The 18,945-nt window shown below is 41.8% G+C and overlaps 2 long non-coding RNA genes across 3 annotated transcripts; both read right to left on the reverse strand.

Annotated features, from left to right (window-relative positions):
- Nucleotides 1-3,426: 3,426 nt before the first annotated feature.
- LOC121855538 lies at nt 3,427-4,858 on the reverse strand. The gene is made up of 4 exons (XR_006086808.1): nt 4,809-4,858; nt 4,540-4,620; nt 3,724-3,919; nt 3,427-3,612 (listed from the first exon to the last, which is right to left on the reverse strand). It is a non-coding gene; the product is annotated as an uncharacterized LOC121855538 (long non-coding RNA).
- Nucleotides 4,859-6,531: 1,673 nt separating this feature from the next.
- LOC121855525 lies at nt 6,532-7,961 on the reverse strand. 2 transcript variants are annotated; one of them, XR_006086806.1, is made up of 4 exons: nt 7,910-7,961; nt 7,642-7,722; nt 6,828-7,023; nt 6,532-6,724 (listed from the first exon to the last, which is right to left on the reverse strand). It is a non-coding gene; the product is annotated as an uncharacterized LOC121855525 (long non-coding RNA). The 2 variants fall into 2 exon arrangements; XR_006086805.1 differs by having other exon boundaries at nt 6,532-6,717; nt 7,910-7,960.
- Between the last annotated feature and the right edge of the window lie 10,984 nt (nt 7,962-18,945).

Raw genomic sequence — 18,945 nt, forward strand, 5'->3', positions numbered from 1 at the left:
CTTCTGTGAACACAATGTGGGTCAGTGCTGTGTCGAACCGTCTGTCCTCAAACGCAGGAAGGTTAGTTGCATCCTCTCTTGTGAACACTGAGGAAAAGAAGCTGTTCAATGCCTCAGCTTTATCCTGGTCAGAATCTGCGTAACTACCATCTTCAAGCCTCAGGTCTGATACTCCTACTCGCGTTTTCAATTTCGACTTTGCATAGCGGTAAAACGCCTTTGGGTTTGACTTGACCTCGCGTGCAACCAGCCTTTGGAACTCCTTTTCAGCCCTCCTACACTCTATCTTTGCTTGGTTTCTGGCTCTTGCATACATCCTCCTGTCTTGCTCATCGTTTGACCCAACCCACGTCTTGAATTTCTGGGTTTTCTTCTTAATTTTGTCGACCGCCGCATGGTTCATGTGTAGGGATCCCCTCGTATTCCTAGAAGCACTGGGTTTGGTCTTGGGTATATATTTATCGATCAAATGGGTCATTTTACTAGTTATGATATTCAGCGTAGTGTCTGCGTTCTTGTACCTTAATAAGTCAGGCCAGTTGATACCCCTCATCTCTTCCCTCATCCCATTGTAATTTCCCTTGTAATATTTGCACCTTGGCCTGGCCTTATCTTGAACTAGGTAACAGTTAAATCTGAATGACAACACTGTATGGTGACTGGTGCCAACTGGGGCAAGGTGTTCCAGTTTGGCCACCATACCCTCCTCGTTTGTTATGATGAGGTCAAGTGGCTTGGGTGTTTGCTCCCCTCTGTAATGTGTCGGGTCTCTCACATGTTGGAACAGAAAATTATCTCTCAGAGTTTCTACAAAAAGAGTAGCAGGATTATTCAAGTCATTCGGGGTTGACTCGTTTCTCCAGTCGATGTCGCCATAGTTAAAGTCCCCCATGATAAGGAGGTGGCTGGGGTTGAGCATCGCCGCATTGTTTATTAAGGTTCTTAAGTTCCTTTGATTTAGTGGGCCACAGTTCGGGGATCTGTAGATACACCCGACGATAAGTAAGTCCCCTCCCTTTAATTTAATTTTACACCACTTGGACTCTTCAAAAACATCCTCTCCCTGTACCCTCGCCTGGCTGGCTCTAAGGTCTTGCCTAGCGTAGATAACCACACCCCTCCTGCAGGATTCTTGAGTTAGGTTCGTAAATGAGTCATATCCAGCAATACTGAACTCACATTCCTCTGGGTCGATTCTCCTGTTCTTGTACAACAGTTCTACAACTCCTACAATATCTGGTTGGTGTACTCTTAGTAGTGTTTCAAACTCCTCCCTCTTATCAAGGAACGTGTCAGTATTAGTGTACATGACATTCAAGCCAGAATTTGTTCTCGGTAACGTCTCTGCTCTTAGTAATAAACCCGCTCCACCCACATTCTCAGAAGCTGCAGCATTTGCTAAGTACACTGTATTTTGCAGGGTGTGGTTAAAAATGTCATTGTTTACACGGCGCTCGTTCCCTACTGTCCGGTAGGCTGAGCTGGTGCCGCCTCCCGGGTGGGGGGTTGAGTGGGTGGAGGGTGCACTGCTGCCCCCTGGCCCTGTGTCGGCACACTTGTTTCCACTACCCTCCCCCTGAGTATAACCCATGTGCACCTGTCCCCGTTCCTCCTCGACTCCTCCTTCTTCTGCTTCAAGTCCAGCAGGAGTTTCTTGTGCTGTTCCCTCTGCATTACCGTGCGGTCTGGGTGAATAAATACATCCCGAAATGCCTCGCTCCTTGCTAAGTTTTCTGCCTACCGGATAACTTGCCATTTCTCCTCCTCACTCCCTAGTGTGATCCTGAGGGGGCGAGGCTTAGCCCCTGCTTTTGTCCCAGTCTCCTCACATCCTGAGGGGTTGCTGGAATCTTCAGAACCTCTGTGCAAATATTTTGAAACAGCACCTTGTCGTGTGTTTCCTTACTCACAGTTCCCTCTGCCTGGCTCTCTGGGACTCCAAAAACTATTACATTGTTCCTGCGCTGGAGCCGTTCCTGGTGTTCCTCCTCTCCCCTAACAGTCGGTGCGTTAATTTTCATTTCTTCGACACACTTTTTCAGAGTCCCAATCTGCTGTAGAACCTGTACTGATTCTGCATTACTCTCCGCCCCCCCCCGTGGCCCTCCTAATACGTCAGCATAACTCCTCTTAGCAACCACCTCCATTCTATTAGCTACTTCCTCAGTCTTAGCAAGGATCTCTTTCTCAACTTGCTCCAGTTTGTCAACCAGCAGGGCTCCTGCTTCATCTATTTTCGTCCCTAGAGAACTCGTTCCCTTATGGATTGCAATCGCTTCATTCACCTTGACTATGCAGCCAGGGCAATACCAGCAACAGCCATCAAGCTTTACGGCAGTTAGTAACTTCCTAAACGTTGCATTAGTTAGGCCTGCATCCTCCATATCCGACGTCTCCCTGCAGTAATCACATATCAAACTCATGGTTGTTGTTGTTGTGGGGGGGGGGGTGCAGACTGTGTATAAATCTACACCTATTTCAAAGAAAATAAAGAGAGAAAAAGTACTTAGCTACTCTCTGTTGCCTATAGAGTTGTCGTCTGCGACTGCGTACACTGTATCTCCCTGTGAATGGTGTATTGTAGGCACAGTTTCAGTCCTTGAGAAAGCACACAATCAACATAAAATTTAAAGTCTCTGTGGCACCTATGACACGACTTGGTTTCAGCTGGCACGGTGCCTTTCCAGCTTGCTTGCTAGTGAGCGCTCACTTTAAGTTATTTACAACTTCAGCGGTCACTGATGACACTATGAACTATCACTGTGTACACTGTATCTCCCTGTGAGTGGTGTATTATAAACACAGATTCAGTCCTTGAGAAAGCACACAAACAAAATAAAATTTAAAGTCTCTGTGGCACCTATGACACGAATAGGCTGGCAGTTGTCCTTACCAGCTCGATTGCCAATATGTATTCACTTTAAGTTATTATAGTCTCTTCTGCATTCACTGATGACAACTATGAACTGATTTAACTGAAGGCACAGTACTACACTCCCTGGTTGGCCTTTATCACAGCCGTGACCACAACACCCTAAAAAATAAAATAAAATAAAAGCTTTGTCATGTGGCAGTGATTGTGTGGTTATAGGCCTGTGACCCTGGCTGTACCTCCAACTCGGTGGAAATTGAGTTTTCAAAAATACAATCGTGTCTAGCATGAAAAGTCCGACATCGATTTACACTTTCACCTCACTAAGACGATCTTGACGAACTTATGTAATCGCTGTCCAATTTCTGCCGCTCTACATCGAAGGCCCGAATGTCTGGGAAGGGATCACGACAGGTAACAACTCGGACACGGACCATGTCATCTTGACCTGGGCAGAAAATACAGCGTCAATATTTTTCAATATGTAATTTTAACAGATCGTCATCACTTTGGGTTAATGTTATATTTGGGAGGAAGTTAAATAACAAAACGTATATATGCAACAAAATTTATTCTTTATATGCAGTTTACAGTTTAACTATATTTGATACTCGAACAAATAAAACACAATAGAAAATTTTGTGATGCTTCCTAAAGATAATCATCTGTAGTTCCGGGAAATTATGAAGAGAAGTTGAGTTCTGGAGAAGTCTAGAAAGATGCTCTTCGTGGTCAGTCACCTGGGGGGGTTAGAAAACCTTTATATTTTATCTTGTGTGATAAATACATGACACGGAAATGTGTTACGTAAGCAAATAAAAATATAAACTCAAAAGAGAGATCAAACTTACAGGAAATACTTCAACCATGGTGAGAGGGCGGGCATGGGCAGCAACGAGGAGGTGACTGTTGACCGCCATGTCTTTGAATAATCGTGATCTCGATCTTTATTATGGTGGTAGTTTCTGGGCAGCGGCAGCAAGGAAAGTGGGCTGCTCGCTCCACCCGAGCCTCCGACATGGACGAGGACAACTCTATGGGACTATCCTGTATAGAAGATTGTTAGCGTCAGTGACAGAACTCCTATTATTGCTCAACATGATATTATCTCTCTCTCTCTCTCTCTCTCTCTCTCTCTCTCTCTCTCTCTCTCAACTAGACGTCTTTGGAACTCACTTAATCATATTGGGAAGTGTACCACACAAATAACTACAACACGGGGATTACACTCGTCTAGAAATTTGCAAAGATTCGTAGATAAGGCACTGACGATGACATGGACACAGACGCATTGTGTTTTGTGGACAAAACACAACATAGTGTGGTCACACACACACACACACACACACAAGCACACAGAGGTGTAGACAAAAAGATGTGTGATGTATCGAGTATTGGTTTTATAATATAGTAAATGTTAATAAAAATAATGAAAGAATTAAAAATAAACTTGCACATCACGATGACTTATGTCCACCGAGCTTGAGGAATGAATCTTACTAAAAATGTTGACGCGTCTTAGCGCACATGACTGGGTATATGAAATTAGGTTAGTGAATATATCTAAGTTTTGTTTTGTGTTTATAACCGGACAACAGGGTGTAACGGAAGACATGTCGCAGGTGCTGTGAGTGTTACCACCAGCAGGAGTGTAAGGGAGGACTTACCGCAGGGGCTGCGTGTGTTCCCACCAACAGGAGGCTCAGAGCCATCACCACCATCATCATCACACACTTCATATTAACGAGCTGTTGAAAAAATACAAGTTATACAAAACATAATTTTTCATGTGGAGGTTTATGAGCACACACAAGAATGTTATTATCACAGGGGAAGTATTTGTGTTTATCTCAGTCTGTTATTGTAAATAAAGTAAGAACTGTAAGGACTGTTGAGATGAAGGGAAGAGGTAGAACGTAACCTAATCGAACTTAACCTGTTTGTTTTACTTGCTGGAAAACAAGTTGTGTATGATATTCCTCGAGTCTTCTCACTGTATATATACCGGACTGGTCGGGCCTTGAAGCGGGGTTGTCATGGTCACGTTGACTGCTGATCTATTTAACTAATGATTCTTATTAAATTTCACGACCGCAAAACATGAGTGAGTTAGCGACCCCCGAGAAGACGAGTTTTTCCCCACTTGTGTTCCCTCCCAGATTCCTGCCTTTGTGAAGACAGTTATCAATGCGTTGTTATTCCACTTTCTCCTGGGAAGCTCAATCTTGAATTAGTCTGTGTATATCAACTCAAGTAATTCGCCAGACCTTTGTCAACAGAGGGTCATCTTTGAATGAGTAACAGTTAGTTTGTTTGTGATTACTGTCATTGCGTGAGTAGCGATCGGTACGGTACGGAGTCTTTAGTTATGAGGTGAAAGAAGATTATTAGGGGTTGAAGGAAAAGTGGTGAAACTGAGATACAGTAGGAGTAGAAAGAATCTGGGCTCAACCAGATCGCTTCATCTTTCCTCTTGGTCTTTCATCTTTGTTCTGCTCCCTTGGGTCGTCAGACCTTTGTATTAATATTGGTTTTTTATATAGTGCTGCTTATTATTATTATTTTCTATTTATTGTTTGAATTAGTGAGCCCGCCCAGGTCCTTGCGTAACTGGGAGGGTAGTCACATTTTTTTTCTTTTTTTTTTTTTTGCTAAGGTGTTAGTTAAGTGTTAGTTGTGTTAGTCTAAAGGTACACTGTATGGAGAGGCCTGCCAGGTTCTTAGTGGAGCTGGTAGGTCACTTTCATCTTTTATTTTCTCTATTAATGTTTTATGTGTATATGTGTATATTGGGGCAGGAGGTGGGTCAATTACTTCTTCCTGGCTGATGTAGCTGGGAGGGTAATCACATTATTATTAATATTATTATTATTATTATTTTTTTTTTTTTACAGCGTCAAAAGTCTCTAGATATTTTGTAAATGTTTTGGGATGAATTGATAAGTAAGAATACCATATCAACAATTAAAACATTTATATTAGGAAAAACATCATTATAACTAAAGTGTTCACAGGAACGGTTAGTAAGAAGAGGATATGTGAGATGAGACAATAAATTATTACAAATTATAAATATACATTTCAGAATTTATATATAGAACTATTTAATTCATACTACACAGAGCCTGCATATAACCAGGGCTTACCAACACTGCTTAAGACGGAGCCTGTATCATCTACCAACCACAACCACCACTAACATTGTGTTAACAGAAGAGCCTCAAAATTATCAATCACATTTACCCCTTATATTTTGTGAACACATGAACATTATCAACCACAATCACCAATAACATTGCATTTTAGCAGCAAGTAAATTTGCAATCAAAATCTCGTTGAGGAAATGTTAGTTCTGAAAACAATGGCCGTATCATGTTACCCAGCCATCGGTGGTAACACTTAGTCATGTAACATAACCCGACTAACACGGTGATATAAGAATCGCAATAATGACCCGATTGGAAAAGAAAACAAATGAGTCTTCGTGTGTCAACAGAGTCTGGGCAGGGATCACGACAGGTAGCAACTCGGACAGGGACCATGTCATCTTGACCTGGGCAGAAAATACAGCGTCAATATTTTTCAATATGTAATTTTAACAGATCGTCATCACTTTGGGTTAATGTTATATTGGGGAGGAAGTTAAATAACAAAACGTATATATGCAACAAAATTTATTCTTTATATGCAGTTTACAGTTTAACTATATTTGATACTCGAACAAATAAAACACAATAGAAAATTTTGTGATGCTTCCTAAAGATAATCATCTGTAGTTCCGGGAAATTATGAAGAGAAGTTGAGTTCTGGAGAAGTCTAGAAAGATGCTCTTCGTGGTCAGTCACCTGGGGGCTTAGAAAACCTTTATATTTTATCTTGTGTGATAAATACATGACACGGAAATGTGTTACGTAAGCAAATAAAAATATAAACTCAAAAGAGAGATCAAACTTACAGGAAATACTTCAACCATGGTGAGAGGGCGGGCATGGGCAGCAACGAGGAGGTGACTGTTGACCGCCATGTCTTTGAATAATCGTGATCTCGATCTTTATTTTGGTGGTAGTTTCTGGGCAGCGGCAGCAAGGAAAGTGGGCTGCTCGCTCCACCCGAGCCTCCGACATGGACGAGGACAACTCTATGGGACTATCCTGTATAGAAGATTGTTAGCGTCAGTGACAGAACTCCTATTATTGCTCAACATGATATTATCTCTCTCTCTCTCTCTCTCTCTCTCTCTCTCTCTCTCTCTCTCTCAACTAGACGTCTTTGGAACTCACTTAATCATATTGGGAAGTGTACCACACAAATAACTACAACACGGGGATTACACTCGTCTAGAAATTTGCAAAGATTCGTAGATAAGGCACTGACGATGACATGGACACAGACGCATTGTGTTTTGTGGACAAAACACAACATAGTGTGGTCACACACACACACACACACACAAGCACACAGAGGTGTAGACAAAAAGATGTGTGATGTATCGAGTATTGGTTTTATAATATAGTAAATGTTAATAAAAATAATGAAAGAATTAAAAATAAACTTGCACATCACGATGACTTATGTCCACCGAGCTTGAGGAATGAATCTTACTAAAAATGTTGACGCGTCTTAGCGCACATGACTGGGTATATGAAATTAGGTTAGTGAATATATCTAAGTTTTGTTTTGTGTTTATAACCAGACAACAGGGTGTAACGGAAGACATGTCGCAGGTGCTGTGAGTGTTACCACCAGCAGGAGTGTAAGGGAGGACTTACCGCAGGGGCTGCGTGTGTTCCCACCAACAGGAGGCTCAGAGCCATCACCACCATCATCATCACACACTTCATATTAACGAGCTGTTGAAAAAATACAAGTTATACAAAACATAATTTTTCATGTGGAGGTTTATGAGCACACACAAGAATGTTATTATCACAGGGAAGTGTTTGTGTTTATCTCAGTCTGTTATTGTAAATAAAGTAAGAACTGTAAGGACTGTTGAGATGAAGGGAAGAGGTAGAACGTAACCTAATCGAACTTAACCTGTTTGTTTTACTTGCTGGAAGACAAGTTGTGTATGATATTCCTCGAGTCTTCTCACTGTATATATACCGGACTGGTCGGGCCTTGAAGCGGGTTTGTCATGGTCACGTTGACTGCTCACCTACGCCTCCCCAACCTGGTTTTCCTCCCTAAATGCCACACAACGTAAACACCTAGAAAAAGTGCAAAAGAGGGCATGCAAGATTATTCTCTCCCCTTCCTACTCCACATATCAAGAAGCGCTCAACACACTGACCCTTTCGACTCTCACTGACCATCACCACGACCTCATCTGCAAATTTGGTAAGATGCTTCTACACCATCCTCGACACCGGCTCCTACTACCACCTGAGATCCCTAGCCCGAGAATTGCTGTTCGACACCACAACCGCATCCAGCCCATACGTGAACGAACTGATCGCTATAAGAACAGCCCAGTCCCAACCATTGTAAAAATTATCAATAACTTGTAATAAACCAGTGTATTCACTCCCAGTAAATACTACTTCTTGCACTGTCACTATGTTGAAATGCACTGTAGTTTGAGCTTTTCCCCATCTAGTTATTATATATCTTATTTGTATCACTTATGTTACTTGTATATTATTTGTAATTCGAAACCCATTCCCCAAATATGTAACTGTATATTTTCAGCCTTCTGGCTGCCAAGCTCTTTCAATAAACCGTTAATTATTATTATTATTATTATTATCTATTTAACTAATGATTCTTATTAAATTCCACGACCGCAAAACATGAGTGAGTTAGCGACCCCCGAGAAGAGGTGTTTTTCCCCACTTGTGTTCCCTCCCAGAGTCCTGCCTTTGTGAAGACAGTTATCAATGCGTTGTTATTCCACTTTCTCCTGGGAAGCTCAATCTTGAATTAGTCTGTGTATATCAACTCAAGTAATTCGCCAGACCTTTGTCAACTGAGGGTTCATCTTTGAATGAGTAACAGTTAGTTTTTTTGTGATTACTGTCATTGCGTGAGTAGCGATCACTAGCAACTCAGGGGTATTTATACCCGTGCATCTCACAAGAGGCGCTTGTGGTAGAAGGGGTACCGCTCTTGCCTCGCAAGCAAGATGACACGGGTTCGATTCCCGGGCAAGCGGAAGTTGTTTGGACACACTTCCTAGCCCCCTTGGTCCCTGTTCACCTAGCAGTAAAGTAGGTACCTGTTGTAAATCGAAAGGTTGCGAATTCGTATTCAGGGAAAGTTGTTGGAGCTTCTAAACTTGAACTGACACAACCCGGAGGAGTGGTGACCCCAGGATCACACACCCAACACAGACAAAACCCAATACGTGAGCTATGCGCTAACCAAATAAACGCAGTCGTGTAAAGCCACGGCACTATCTCTCCCACTACAATTCCCTTCCTAACCTCCTGCTCCTTCCTCTGTCATCTTCCCCGCTCTGACTTTCGCTACCAACAACTTTTTTTGGAGCTTCTAAACTTGAACTGACAAGAAGAGCGCCCCCTGACGCCTCTCCACTGTTTCTCCAGGTATGTTTATGTGTAGCCATTCAGTTAATTCAGTCAATTGTAGTGAATATCAGTGTTCATCAGTGTTCATGCTTTAACAGTTGAATTGTCATTCACCCATTGTAAGAAGTAATATAACGTAAATACGTCTGTCGTCTAGACAAGAGAGTTGGTTGTGTTGTCATGCTTCCCAGTCCCTTCCCTGACGCTGCTCCAATGTTTCTCCAGATCCCATTGTGATTCTGGCATCGCTCAACAACTCAACAACGGCCCCGGATGTAGTAGAAACCCAGCAGGGATCATATATGAAGCGATGGCACCGATGCTGTCTGATTAAGGTGCTCCACTGCCTCGTTGGGCCAGACCCCAGACTCGCCATGTGTCTGGCTACTGCCGACCACAACAACGGTCGTGAGCCCCAGTGTTCTACCCTGGGTTACTCCTTGGAAGTATATGTCAACAGAGAATGTTGTAATATGTATGCTAGGGATAATTAGTTGGAAATAATTATCCCATGTTGGGTAGTGGACCCCAGGTATCTGCTGATTTAATTATTAACGAGTATGTTGAGTAAAGTAATCTACAATGAGTGCCATGTACTATGTATTGTGAGTAGGGCCATGTAACACCAGTAATGTTGTGTACAGTAAGAGTGTAAGATCTGAGTAATTACTGTTGAGTAAAGAAATAAGAAAATAAGTAAATAAGACAATAAGTAAAAAGAAAGTACTGAGTCTGCAATAAGCCCAGGAGTTGAACCTGGTAGTTATATAATTAATAATATATATTTTTCCCTTTGATTTCATATTAATAAATTTGTTTTTAGAGTACTTTAGGTGTATTCATATCTCCCACAGTATTTTACCTTTATTTCCGTCCAAGTGACTTGATACCAAATTACCATACCCATGTGCCTAGACCCTCGACCATGCTACCAAAAGAATAACCATGCTACCAAAAGAATGTCCATGCTACCAAAAGAATAAGTGACAGAACTGAGTAAGAGTAAGAACTAAGAGAAGTAAGTAAGATGAGGGTGGTGTAGAGGTGTGGGAAACACGCGCCCTCACAGGGTGGGGGAAGGACAGTTGGTATCAGCAAGAATACTGGCATTTGTTCTCTTGTCTTCCCAGCGAACTCGGAGGAAAGGACGTAGTCTACATTGGAGAAAGTTTTCAAGTGCCTTGAGGTGCCTCCTGGATGTGATCCATGTCTCGCTGCCACATCAGTGGTTGTTTTATATTTTAACTCATGACGTAATAAGAGAGGTGAAAGTATATCGATATTAGTAGAGAGACGTGGTAGTGATATTACGTTATTTACTTAGGAGGTGAGTCACACGGTGTTATCAGACGACACTGCTCTAGTGAATGATTCAGAAGCAGAGCCGCAAATGTTAGTGAGTGAGTTAGTAAGTGTGATTGTTAAGAAATCCTTAGCAGTGAATGTGAATGAAAGGAGACTATGATAACGTAATGTTATCCTGAATGAATATAGAATCGAAGAAATGGGTTGTTTTAGATAGTTAACATAAGAACATAAGAACATAAGAACGTGGGATACTGCAGGAGGCCGACTGGCCCATACAGGGCAGATCCCTTTCACACCCATCCCAGCACTTCCATGTGCCTATCCAACTTCGTCTTGAAGCTCCCTAGCGTCCCCGATCCTACTATAGCACTCGGTAGCCTATTCCACATATCCACAACTCTATTACCAAACCAGTGCTTGCCTATATCCTTTCTGAATCGGAATTTATCTAATTTACAGCCATTTGTTCTAGTTATTTCGTTATTACTGAGCTTCAGAACATCTTCCATTTACCCTTGTTAATCCCACTCTACTCACTTCTTGTACACCTCTATCATCTCCCTAACTCTAAGGCCTCTCTATAATGAATGTAAGCCTGCTTTTTCAGTTCTTTCTTCATATGGAAGGTTTCTAATATTATGGATCATTTTTGTCATTCTCTTTGTATCTCCTCTCCAAAGAATCTATGTCCATTCTATATAATAAGGACACCAGAACTGAACCGCATAATCCATGTGTGGCCCTTACCTAATGCTAGGTAAAGTTTCAAGATAACGTCAGCAGTTCGTTTGCTACTCACACCCTAGATATATGAACCCAAGAACTTGTTTGCCTTGTTGTAACGCTAATACATTGTTTCTAGGTTTCAAATCGTTGCTAATAAATACACCTAGATCTTTTCACAAACTGAGTTTTCTATTTCCGTGTTACCTAGTTTATACTTAACGTTTGTATTCGTCTTCTCCTATCTGTAGTACCTGCATTTATCAGTATTAAAATTCATATCGCCAGTCTACTGACCACCATGTAAGGTATCTAGATCTCTTTGAAGGTGTTCAAAGTCACTGTCTGAATTTATCACTTCCCATTTTGGTATCATCTGCAAATCTCTACTAACTTAGTTATGCCTAAATCAAGATCATTAATGAATATAACAAACAGCAGAGGGCCTAATACAGATCCTGGGGAACTCATGACCCCACCCCAGTCTGGATTCTTAATCCATTTATGTTGACTTTGTTTTACCAGTTAACCATGACCCAATCCATTTTAATACTGATCCACCTATTCCATGTGCTTCTACCTCTTATCAATCTCTGAGGGACCTATCGAATGCTTTACTGAAATCTAAGTAAATTATATCATATGACTTATCATTATCTACCGCTTCAAATACTTCTGAGAAAAAGCTAAGCAAATTTAGAGACAAGAACGTCCCTGGGTGAACCCGCAGGCTGAGAAGAATGAATTAAGTTTAAATGTTTCAAGGTGGCTTGGATTTTGTAGTAATAATTGACTCACCAACTTGCCTATGATTGACGTGAGACTAATGGACGGTAATTTGATGCTATTGATTTATCACCCTTTTTGAAAATCGAACTACATTTGTAAGTTTCCAAGCTTCTGGCACTAGCCCGATTCTAATGACTTATTAAATAAAACTGCTAATGGATTACTCAACCATCTCTACATTCTTTAATATTCTAGCATATACCCTCGCCTGGACCAGGCGATTTATGAGGCTTCAGTTTGTTAATTACTTTAAGCAATATCGCGTTATTTAGTAATATTGATATTCATCAACATATTTTATACCAATGTTATATACCTTTGCGAACTTCTGGAAACTGTGCTAGGTTTTCATTTGTGAATACGGAGCGAAAATGACTATTAACGCGTACTACACATTTCTAACTCATCATCAGTCATTTCTCCTGTCGAAGTTTTAAGGGGACCTATTGTATTCCTAACCTTTGATTTATACAGTTGATAAAAGCTTTGGGGGTTATTTTTCTTCGATTCGCTTGCTACCTTGATTTCATATAATTTCTCTTTGCTTTCCTAATTTCTGTTTTTACCCGTCTTGTTAGGCTCTGATAGTAACCAAGCAAGTGATTTTCGCCTTCTTAACTTCTTTTCTATATACCCTTTCTTTTTTCCCTCTAGAAGCATCTAAGAGTCTATTATTCATCCATTTTGGTTGGTTCTGTGACGATTCGGAATTTTCTTTTTAGGGATGTGTTTATTTTGGGCATTATTGATTGTCGCAATAAATTGTTCTTAAGTATTAAGTAAATTAAATTCGGGGTTATCCTATCCTAAGTTGACAGTTTCGGAGGTGTAAATAATCTTTTGACCATAGTCATCCCCAGGGCTCTCCTTACCGTAATTAGCCTTCCTAAAATCCGGGATCAAGGCCGAATTTTTCTTCTTCCTGCCATCCCATATTATGTTAAAATATATGGCTTTATGATCACTGCTCTCTAGTTCGTCTCCAATCCCAACATCTTTTACTAGATTTTCATTATTACTGAGAACTAAATCGAGGATATTATTTCCTCTAGTGGGCGAGTTTATGAATTGATATAAAAAACTATCTTGTACTACTGAAAATCTTCAGATTCATTATCGCTAAGTTGATTTTTCCAATCTATGCCTGAAAAGTTGAAATCGCCTAGAATACATATATTCTGTTTCTATCAGATGCTCTTTTATTTCCTCCCAGCAGCAATTTACCATCGTTCCTAAATTAAATTAGGTGGTCTATATAACACTAATGACTACGGATTCACTGCCCTCACCAATCTCTACCCAAATACTGGTCGCTATTTGTTTTAATGTTTGATTTATTTAAAGCTTTTTAATGACACCCTGATATACACTGCTACACCGCCACCTCTCCTTCCTACTCTGTCAAATTTAAATAGGTTATATCCCGATATGGAAATTTGCTAAAAATGCTTGCTGTTTGAATTCTATCCATGTTTCCGTTATTGCAATTACATGTTCTTTTCTTTTACTAACAATGGCCCTGAGCTGGTCCATTTTGTTACACAGGCTTAGTATAATAAACACTAACATATTTCTTCCGTTTCTATCTGTTTTACATTTATTACTTTGATGTTTGTTATTATGACTAACTATATTTTCAGCAATATCTACTTCTGTTTCACTACTTCCCAGACCTGCTTGTTTTTTGACTCCCATTTTCCCGACCCTCTCTACTGGCGAACCCCCCCTTCGGAGTGATACCTCACGCTCCAGGATGCAGACAACGTCTTTACCCCCTACGAGACAAGGCCTGTCGCGACAGTGCAGGTAGTCGTTGCCATAAAATCGTTACAGTCATCAATGAATGCCCAACCATTGTTTGCATAACAGCTTTCCAGTCGGCAATTAATAGCAATTGCCCTGACAGCCATTCACGACCAACCCTCTTCTAGGCAAGACACCACATACTATTTGGATCCCTCCCCCATCTCTTAATCTTCTAGCGCCTCCTATACCTTGAAAAGTTCCTCACCCTAATCCTCTTCCTATGCTGCTCCTCCCACACTAAGACACACTATTGATTGCAATCTCCCTGACAAAAACTCTGTCTCACCTCCTGAAATATACGCCCCTATCCCAGCCCCCAGGAAACATACCCTAGTCCTACGCTTTCCTATCTCTCGCGACAAAAAGCTCCTATCCATAAATCCTCACCTGGCTGTCACCAACTACCACGACCTTACTCTGTGGGCAGGGTTTGTACAACTGCCCTTCCTCTCCTTGATCCATACCGTTCTGCTTCTTCTTCCCTCTCCAGCCTCTGCAGCACCTGGTAAGGGTTACTGCACCCACACCCTGGTCAGCTTTCCAGCCTAACCCTAGTCCCCTTGGAGACAACCACTCTCCACGGGCCTGTTTCCTTCCTTCGCAGGTGTCCTGCTAGGCAGGACACCTACCTGAAGGAGTTCCAAGTCCTGAGGCTTCATTTTCCCCTTAGAGTGTCAACTCACTCTCAACTGCCCCAGCTGCCTTAACAGCGTGGCAAGGAGGTGTCGTCTCCCCCACACTCCCTCCTCTTTCCCCCACGCACAACGATCCAAAGCGGCCATTTTCCTTGGTCTCTAGCGGGAGCACGATCAGCACGACCTTCTCCAAGCTGGGCCGAGGTCAACTAAGCTGGGTCAGAGGTCAACTAAATGGCTATGTCATCAACAGAATGATGAGTAATGAAATGGCCCAAAGAGATACTCAAGAAAAGAGTTAGTAAAGCATTGATTTGTTCAGTTTACTTGTACTCTAACTTAAGTAACATATTGCAGTATTTTTTCTGTGCTCTGTAGATGACTGAACGCTTCACTTTACCTAAAATGCACTTAATTATTCATGAAACTCTACCAACAAATCTGAGACTAAAAATGTTAAATATAAAACAAGATGATAGTTGTGTAAGATGTGGTGAGGTAGAATATTAATTACATGTATTTTACTTCTGTTTCCATAACAAAGAGATAATTAAATCGTTTACAAATTTCCTGAATACAGTCTGCAATGCTAATAGCAAATATTTTCTGCATTTCTTTTAATGTTTAATATTAACTGTAGTGATAAGAAGGATAAGAATACAATGATCATGCTAATGTCAGATTATATTTACTGTATGTGGTTAAGTAGGAAGGAAAATTATAATGTTAAGGAGACTATAGCCTTTATTACACAGGATATATTATAATAAATGGATGATCAATTGTATTTAAAAGAAAAGTCATCCAAATATTTCACTGACAAATATGTTAATATGTAATATTAATGTAAATATATAAATTGTAAAATTTTAAATAAAGAAAAAAATATATTATTATTAATACAGGAAATGATAATAATTATGATTATGTTAACAACAATGAGTGTTAGTGATGAAGGCACAAAATACGCTATACAAGGCACTCCACAACACCAATACCTTAAAACTTAACATTTGTTCTGTTAGGAAAATTTTGATCATACCTTAACAAATAACGTGAAAATAGTCTTACGGATGGACCTACCGACGGACACCATAATATGTACTGATTACGTCTTATAACGAAACTTTTCATTAAACTAAAGATATAATACATTTATACATTAGCTTATCGTCCTTCGTTTATATTATTTCTTATATACCACTATTATTCGCCCACATAAACATAAAGAGAGAAACACACAGTAAACAGAAGACTGTGAACACAGAGATAATACTTGTGAAGAACTTATTATGTTGCTTCTAAACATAAGACTTTAATGTACAGTAAACAACAACAATGTGATGGTGATGGAAGCAATGGCAATGATACTTGGTGACGAAACAGGTGGTGGAGTAGGAAACAGGTGGTGGTGTCGAAACAGATTGTGGTGTAGGGAATAGGTGTAGAGACAGATGGTGGTGTAGGGAACAGGTGGTGGTGTAGGAAACAGGTGGGTGTAATGAAACAGATTGTAGGGAAGGGGTGGGTGTAGAGACAGATGGTGGTGTAGGGACAGGGGAAAACAGGTGGTGGGGTAGGACAGGTGGTAGGGGAACAGATGGTGGTGTAGAGACAGGTGGTGTGTAGGGAACATGTGGAGGTAGAACAGGAACAAGGATGTGTAGGGAACAAGGGTGGTGTAGAGACAGGGGTGTAGGGAACAAGTGGTGGTGTAGGGAATGGGGTGTGCAGAGAGGGGTGGTGTGAGAACAATGGTGTAGGGAAAGGTGGTGGTGTGTGGGAACATGTGGAGGGGGAAACAAGTGGTGTAGAGACAGGTGGTGTAGGAAACAAGGGTAGAGGCAGGTGCATGAAACAGGTGGTGTAGGGAGACAGGGTTGTAGGGGTGCATGAGGTGGTGTGGTGTGGGAATAGGTGGTGGGGTAGGGGTACAGGTGGTGGTGTAGGGGAACAAGGTGGTGTAGGGAACAAGTGGTGGTGAGAGAGGTAGGTGAGGAACAGGTGGAGGTGGGGGGAACAAGCAGGGTAGGGGAACAAGTGTGTAGGGAAACAGGTGGTGTGTAGGGAAACAGCTGGTGTGTGGAGACAGGTGATGGGTAGAGACAGGGGAACAGGTGGTGTGCAGAGACAGGTGGTTGTAGGTACAGAGGTGGTGTGTAGGTAAGATAGGAGCAGGTGGTGAAGTGGGAATAGGTGGTGGAACAGGTGTGTAGGTGGCAGGTGGTGTGTAGGGAAACAGATGGTGGAGAGGAAACAGGGTGGGAGGAACAGATGGTGGAGTGGTGGAACAGGTGGTGGTGTGGGAACAGATGGTGTTGGGAACAGATGGTGGAGTGGGGAACAGGTGTGGTGTAGGGAACAGATGGTGGAGTGGGGTACAGGTGGTGGTGAACAGGTGGTGTAGGGAACAGATGGTGTTGGAACAGATGGTGGTGTTGTGAACAGGTGGTGGGTGGTGAACAGGTGGTGTAGAACAGGTGGTGGTGTAGAGACAGGTGATGGTGTAGAGACAGGTGGTGGTGTAGGGGAACAGGTGGTGGTGTAGGACAGGTGGTTGTGTAGGCACAGGAGGTGTGGTGTAGGGTACAGGTGATGTAGGGGCAGGTGGTGAAGTGGGGAATAGGTGGTGGTGAGGTGGTGTGGGGAACAGATGGTGTGGTGGTGTAGGGAACAGGTGGTGTGGGAACAGATGGTGGAGTAGGGAACAGGTGGTGGTGTAGGGAACAGATGGTGGGTGGTGGAGTAGGGAACAGGTGGTGGTGTAGGGAACAGATGGTGGAGTAGGGTACAGGTGGTGGTGTAGGAAACAGGTGGTGTGAGGGAACAGATGGTGGAACAGATGTGGTGTTGAACAGGTGGTGGGTGGTGAACAGGTGGTGTAGGGAACAGGTGGTGGTGTAGAATACAGGCGCCAGGTGTAGGGATCATGTGGTGGTGTAGGGGGTGGTGGTGTAGGGAACAGGTGGTGGTGTGGGAACAGGTGAACAGGTGGTGGTGTAGGGAACAGGTGGTGGATTAGGGCAGGTGTTGGGGAACAGATGGTGGTGGTTGTGTGAACAGGTGGTGAGGGTGAACAGGTGGTGTAAACAGATGGTGGAGTAGGGGCAAGTGGTGGTGGTGTAGCAGGTGGTGGTGGTGAAACAGATGGTCAGATGGTGCCCAGGTGGTTCTGGTTATCCTCAATTAATTTATCACATAGACTCCCCTTATCAGATTATATAAACACATTTTCACTCCTCCAGGATCTTCGCCTTTACTGTACACATCAACCTTCTCTCGGTTACCGGTTATTTAAACACACTTGATCATTTTTTTACGGCTTGCATTTTAATTCGTTTATATCAGTGTTCAGTTATTAGTTTTAAGTCTTGTTTTGTCCGTATTGCTTTAACATTTAGTTATTACTTAAAATAGGTTGTTTATGCATATCAGCTTTATTGTATAATGTTGTTCAGTGAAAGAGAATGCGGCGGGAGAGAGCGAGAAGTACATTCGTGATTAGTTAAAGGACAACATTCAAGAGGATGGCAGGAGGTGGAGGCACAAAAATGAAGAGGCAGTCAAGTTGTCCTGGAATTTGCCCGCCGGGGTCGACCTTGTTGGTTTCTCAGAGCTCTTCTGATGAAACCACCCCCCGTTGGGTATGATTTAACTTTACTTTGCCTTCACCTAAGGAAGGAAGCAGATGCACTTTTACCATTTTTGTTCTCATTGACCGTCACTCCTTCAGTTCTGGACAAATGGTTATATATATATATATATATATATATATATATATATATATATATATATATATATATATATATATATATATATATATATATATATATATATATAGTTATTTATTTATAGTATATGAAGGCTGAGCGTGCTAGAACTAAGTATCTGTAATTTTTTAGCTAAGTAAACTGTTTCAAAATCAATATACATGTAAATATCAGGACTAACCTTTCGGGCTTGGGGGGTCACACGTTACCCGTTATATACCGTGACACGCGACCACACAACATGACACACTAACTTATGCTATAATATTCTGCCCCACACTTCCTCACACCATAATACTCTACCACATACTTTCTCACACCCTAATACTCTACCTCATACTTCCCCACACCCTAATACTCTACCTCATACTTTCCCACACCCTAATACTCTACCCCATATTTTCTCACACCCTAATACTCTACCTCATACTTTCTCACACCCTAATACTCTACCTCATACTTTATCACACCCTAATACTCTACCTCATACTTTCCCACACCCTAATACTCTG

The sequence above is a fragment of the Homarus americanus genome, unplaced genomic scaffold (genome assembly GCF_018991925.1).
Source record: "Homarus americanus isolate GMGI-L3 unplaced genomic scaffold, GMGI_Hamer_2.0 scaffold48406, whole genome shotgun sequence".
NCBI classification, from domain to species: domain Eukaryota; kingdom Metazoa; phylum Arthropoda; class Malacostraca; order Decapoda; family Nephropidae; genus Homarus; species Homarus americanus.